At 43.6% G+C, this 6337-nt stretch overlaps 1 protein-coding gene across 1 annotated transcript in view; it reads left to right on the top strand.

The window, feature by feature from the left end:
• The first annotated feature begins 390 nt into the window (after nt 1-390).
• Nucleotides 391-6337, top strand: part of GPBP1 (GC-rich promoter binding protein 1) — a 75319-nt gene continuing 69372 nt past the window's right edge. The window contains exons 1-2 of the mRNA XM_017548698.1: nt 391-651; nt 1880-2836. The gene's annotated coding sequence lies outside the window, so the exon portion shown is untranslated. The remainder of the gene's footprint in view (nt 652-1879; nt 2837-6337) is intronic.

Genomic DNA, 6337 nt, shown 5'->3' on the forward strand with positions numbered 1-6337 from the left:
CCACCAGCCCGGGCTCTGAGGCAGTCCGGGCGGGGGGAAGTGCGGGAGGAGGGGCTCCTCAGGGAGCGGCGGGGAATTCCCCCTTTCACCGAACGTTCCGGATTGTTCACCGTCCTCACGTCAGCAGCAGGGGGTAATCCCCGACTCCAGCTGCTCCTGACGTCACCGCGCGGAGCCACCGCCCCCCGCGCGCCCCTGCTCCGGGGCTTCCTTGAAGCCCCGCCCCCAGGCAGAGCCACGCCTTTTCCCCCTCCCCCCAGGCACCCGACGTAGAGGGCGGAGCTTCTTTGATCGCGGCGTGAGCGGTTACTTGGGCCAGAAGGGTCTCTGGTGGAGGCGCTCTTCCTGCTGTCCCGCCCAGTAGGTTCGTTCGCACCGCTTCTTCCACACCCTCTCTCCCTCCTTCTCCGCGCCCCGCCTTTCCCCGGTCTCCTCAACCCCTCTAGTTCCTTCCCCGCCTCGCCACCTTCCACGATCTCGCGAGACTTGGCCCAGAACATTGCGGATCGGGTCGGCGCCATTTTGGGACTGAGACTGGTTGTGGGGGAGGGAAAAGCGGCAAAAGGGGATTATTCAAAGTACCGAAAACCTTCTCCCGGGATCGAGCGCGGCGGCACCCCCAGGCCAGGGGCACCTCTGGTGCGGCAGAAGGTAACAGCGTCCTCTAGGCTCCACGCCCGAGTCCGGGGGAGGAGGGGGGTGCCCGTGTCCGTGTTGGGGTTTGAGGGGTCGGGAGCGGCGTTGGCGGCGCGAGGTATGAGGCTGCCCGCGGACGGAGGGGCGGCGGGGAGCAGGGAGTGAGGGGAGGGAGGCGCAGATAGGCCCCGGTAGCTATTGACTCAGCCCGGGTGGAGCGGAGGTGGCGGTTGTGAGGAGGGGGTGGGTGGCTTAGCCCTGGCGGCTGGGTGGGGGGGTGTTTGGCGTTTGGCGGAGGCTGGGAGCGGGTCCGACGCCCTCGGTGCTCGGCCTTCCTTCCCCCCAGGCTCTCGCACACGCTCGCCCGCGTTTGCACCACTACCCCTCTCAGGGCTGAGGGAGCCGAGGCCGAGTTGTGGCCTTCGGCGGTTTCTTTAGCAGCGCCTCAGCTTTCCCCGCCTCTCCCGGGTCCGTGGCACTTGCCTTGGACTGGGGCGAAGGCTACTTTGTTTCTCCAAGGGTCTGAGGGGGACCTGGGTTATTTTGAGAAAGAACCTTTCTGTGGTTTATGAAAAGGGCCCGGTACCTTCCACCCCCACAGTTTGGGGGAATAAATCTGTTTTCTGTATTCGAGGAAGTGGGAACCTACACCTTTTAGTCCCCTGCTCCCTCAGAGATGGGGAAGTCTCCTTAGGAGCATTTAAGAAGCGGGTTTGCCCTACTTCTCGTTCACCTTACTGGCCTTCCTGGGGGAAATATGCCTCCTCTTGGAGACGTTCTGATTTGGAGGGAGCGTCTCTATACTTCTCATTCTCTGAGTTACGTTTACTAATGCTCCGTGGCAGCACACCTGTCTCTTGGTTTTCCTTTGGTACATCGAATAGGGTTGCAGAAGGTCTTTTGTAAGATTGTGTGCCAGTTTCATAGTTTTAATATTTATTTAAGAGGTGTAAGAAGGTTTGCTTATATAATCCCACAATATTGGGTCTACACCCCTTCCCAGGTGAAATCAGCCCTTGCCCTCCATAATACCGTCGCCTACCGTTTTTCCCTCCCTCTACTCCGATGTCTTGTTCATTCAGTAGACTTTTATCGGGTGCTTGCTTGGGCAAAGCGCTTTTCCCTCCTGCAGGGTTGTACAGAAGTGATTTTCTTTCCAGAGGTTGAGTTTTTAAGGTGGGTATTGATTTTTTTTAGCTCAGAATCAAAACTCAACATATAATTGTTTTTGCAACTTTTACAGGTGATTGAATTACTCAGATATGAAGATCATCTTCTAGGTTTTGTGTAAAAGGCCCCGGATATTTTAAGTGGCCATTTTGGATTTACAATGTTTTTGGATAATTTTGCCCCAGAAGTTTATTAAAATTGTCAAGAATCGTCTATGAAGTGAATTGATAGTAGTGAACAATTCAGCAAGCCACTTAAAAAGAGACCCAGGCAGCATTTCTTCAGTATTTTGGTTCAAACGGATTATATAACTGGTTACAGTATTTCAGCTGCTGATTTTTTTTTTTGCCTTTCCCCTCCCCCACTCCGTTGTTGGGGTTCTTCAGCCGAAACTGTGAGAGACGTTGATTTGTGTACTGAGTAGTTGCAGCAGTTTCAAATCACAGTATTGCTGAAGTTTCATGGCAGTTTATTTTTACCTTTATTGAAAGTTTTAGGAATTTTTGACTTCAGCCCTGTCATGTCACAATGGGACACTTTTTCTAAATGAAGACATTGAAAGAATCCACAGTTTTTTTCCTTTTATCTTTTATTTACGTGGAAATTTAAGATGTTGCAGTTTCCCAACAGCATGGTAGTATTGAGATAGCTATGTATGTCTCTGTAAATGCTGATGTTTAGGAATGCTCTTCAGATGTGAAATTTTCTTTTTGTTTCTGCTTTTTGGCTCATAAATTGGATATTTCATCTAGAGTGGACAAGTACAGCAGTGGCAAGTACATGGAATAATACAGAAGACTGATCTTAAATCTAAAGAACTTGGCTAATTCGGGAAATAGCCATATGAAAACTTTAAAACAGAAGTATGGGTAGCTGACTTGAAGTAACTCTATGTCAAATAGTCGTAGGTTAAATATCTTCAAAGAACTTCGATATTATTTCAGAGGATACAAAATAAAAATACAAACTGGAAAACATAAAGATTACAGAGAAAAAACCAACACCTTCCTGTGCAGTCCTGTTGGAATTTGTAAGTACTATTATGGTGAGCAAATCAAATGTTCATTTGTAATAAGAGTCGAGTTTATCCTATGTTATTCTTGGAAGCCTTTCAGTTTCTTGCAAGAGTATTGCTTGGTTTCAGTTTCCTGGACAGTTTGAAAACAACTGTTAACCATTGTCTGAGTAAACTGAAATTCAGAAAAAACATTTAAGGCTTAGGAATATTTCAGATTGAAACAGTCCTAAGCGACAAGTTTTTGTGCTTTTTAAGTAAAAAGCTAAATTCATATGGCCAGTATTCGCCTTCGGCTTTGATGATTCATTCATAGTGGTAGAAAGGTAGAAAAAAATCCAACAAATAATTCACCACGTGTCTTCCTAGCCAATTTGCCTTCTAAATATACATGTCTTGTTAGCCAGTTTACTTTTCAAATATGATTTTAGCCTGCATTCCAAATGCAATGTAGTGTTGCATTTGGAGTCACATAGTTGGTTATGTTACAGGTAGTGGCTTTTAATGTATTTCATGAACCAGCTTGTTTTAAGGCATAACTGTTCCTAACATATTAATCCATTATCGAAATTAAGCTTTTGAAACAGTTTGTTGAAATGGTTTTGTATTTCAAATTATTCCTTAAGACATTACTTTCCAAAAAAGAGGGTATTACCAGGACCAGAAGCTGAGAGGAACTGAGCAACTAAATTAAGAACCTTTAAAATAACTTTAAAAAATATGAATATACATTTTTTTTTTCACTCAAGTGGTAATGGTGACCTAAGTTTATAAACAAAGCTTTTTTAAAAAAATGTTGTGAATATTAATTGCTATTATAGAAATTGTTTTGACAGGTGGGAGAGTTATCTTTAGTGTTTGTATTTTTCAGGATTAAGTGGTGTTTTCAGTTACCATTAATTACGACATTTAATTTTTCAGTGAATCACAGGCATTCAGGAGTGTTTTTTAAAGAGATACACTAAAATTTATTTTCCTCTAATGACAAAATTTAAATTTTAAGCAATTAATACTAGTGAACACATCAGTATAACTAAAATTGCGGTGTATTTCAATTAATTATCTTTCTGAGATGAAAGATTGTAATTTTTAATTTTTTTGGGGGATGCAGTTTTATTCTTGTTGCCCAGGCTGGAGTGCAATGGCACGATCTCTGCTCATCGCAGCCTCTGCCTCCTGGGTTCAAGTGATTCTCCTGCCTCAGCCTCCCCAGTAGCTGGGGTTACAGGCATTTCGCCACCACATCCGGCTAATTCTGTGTTTTTGTCAGGGCTTCTCCATGTTAGTCAGATTGGTCTCAAACTCCTGACCTCAGGTGATCACCCTGCCTTGGCCTCCCAGTGTTCTGGGATTAAAGGTGTGAGCCACTGCGCCTGGCCAAGATTATAATTTTGAACCTTTGCCAGGGTGGTCTAACATAGTAACTTGTCAGTTGCTTATTTTGAATTTTTTTCTTTTTTGCTTTAACTGTTGAAATTCTGGTAGCAATAGAGCCAAAGAGGTGGTAGTGTAAAATAGAGCATTTTTCTTCTGTGAAATTGATATTAGAGAGTTCAGTAATTCCCTTTGTCATAATAGGCGAGGTATTATGTGTTTTCTCTGTCAGACTTGTATGTAGTAATTCTAAATGTCTGCCTTGATTTATAAAATTCGTGAGAAGATTCTACTCACCCCTGCATTTGGGAGAGTCTGTATGTTGTGCATTCCTCAATTCAATGACTTTTCTAGTCACTTGTCTAAGACTGCATCTTAAATATGATTAAGAAGTTGAACTGGAATCAAATGATCATTATTTGTAGGAAACCATATAGCAATTATTATTTGTGATTGTTCTTTTTTTTTTTTGAGATGGAGTCTGACTCTGTTGCGCCCAGGCTGGAGTGCAGTGATGCACTCTGCTCACTGCAACCTCCGCCTATGTTCAAGTGATTCTCCTGCCTCAGCCTCCCAAGTAGCTGGGATTATAGGTGCCTGCCACCACAGCCGGCTACTTTTTTGTATTTTTAGTACAGCCGGGGTTTCACCATGTTGGTCAGGCTGGTCTTGAACTCCTGACCTCAGGTGATTTGCCTGCCTTGGCCTCCCAAAGTGCTGGGATTACAGGCATGAGCCACTACGCCGGCCTTCTTTTCTTCTAAATTGCCGTTACTGAATTTGTTACCTTAAGCAGTAGTGTCAGGATAAAGATTATTCCAGGGATAATTATTTTTAAGATGGAGTTTCCCTCTTGTTGCCCAGGCAAGAGTGCAATGGTGCGACCTCAGATCACTACAACCTCTGCCTCCCGGGTTCAAGCGATTCTCCTGCTTCAGCCTCCCGATTAGCTGGGATTACAGGCATGTGCTGCCGTGCCTGGCTAAATTTTCAGTATTTTTTTTTTAGTAGAGACAGGGTTTCTCCATGTTGGTCAGTCTGGTCTCAAACTCCCGACTCAAACTCCAGATCAAGTGATCTGCCTGCCTTTGCCTCCCAAAGTGCTGCGATTACAGGCGTGAGCCACCATGCCCAGCCGAGATCAGAGTTTTTAACAATTAAATTTAATCTGTAAATAGTCCATAACATTTGTGAACAGTTCTTCAAGGACACATTTACTTGAACATTTCGACAGATTATTTTCAGTATTTTATTTTCTGGAGATTTAAATAAATAGTTCCACCTGTTAGTAATTGGAACTATTGCTGGACTACTGTTTTTCCCCAAAAGTCACACCACATTTTCTTTTATCTTCCCTACTCTTTATATTTTCCTTTTTTCTCCTTTTCTAAATAGTAGGTCTAAAAATAATAGTGGCCAACATTTATAGGTGACGATGGTGTCATATGTTTTGCTGTGTAATTTACGTGGCATATTTTACTTAATTCTTAATCCCTTGAGGAAAGTACTATTATAGTCACTGTGGTATGGATGAGAAAATGAGAATTTAGGGAGGTGGAGACTGGGAGAAAATTAACTTAGTTAGAATTGTCATCTTGACCAAATAAATGTTCAAGCAGTCCGACTCCAGAGCACATTACTCAGCACTGTGCTATACTTACTACTTTCTTTAGGATTTTATTTTATTAATTCGATTTGAACATTATCTTTTTTTTTTTTTTTTTTTTCCATGTACTGCTTCTCTTTGGCTGATATTGTTTACAGACTACTACTGGAGTTTGGAAATAGTTTAAGAGATACTGCTGTTTTGCCATTTGCTAGTAACTTTGGATGATATCTTTGGTTAGCTAAAATTAAACGTGGATGTGTGTGTGTGTGTGTGTTTATGTTTGAGACAGGGTCTGGCTCTCTTACCCAGATTGGAGTGTAATGGCATGATTGTAGCTCAGGCAGTCTTGAACTCCTGGGGTCAAGGATTCCTCCTGCCTTGACCTCCCAGAGTGCTGGGATTACAGGTGTGAGGCACAGTGCCTGGCCTTTCTGTATTTTTCTTTCACCCATAGCTGCTTTCCACAGGCATGGAGTATATGCATAGCTTTGTTTTACTGTGTCTCTGTTTTTTGTCTTTTTTTTTTTTTTTTT

The sequence above is a fragment of the Cebus imitator genome, unplaced genomic scaffold, assembly GCF_001604975.1.
Source record: "Cebus imitator isolate Cc_AM_T3 unplaced genomic scaffold, Cebus_imitator-1.0 Scaffold213, whole genome shotgun sequence".
NCBI lineage: Eukaryota > Metazoa > Chordata > Mammalia > Primates > Cebidae > Cebus > Cebus imitator.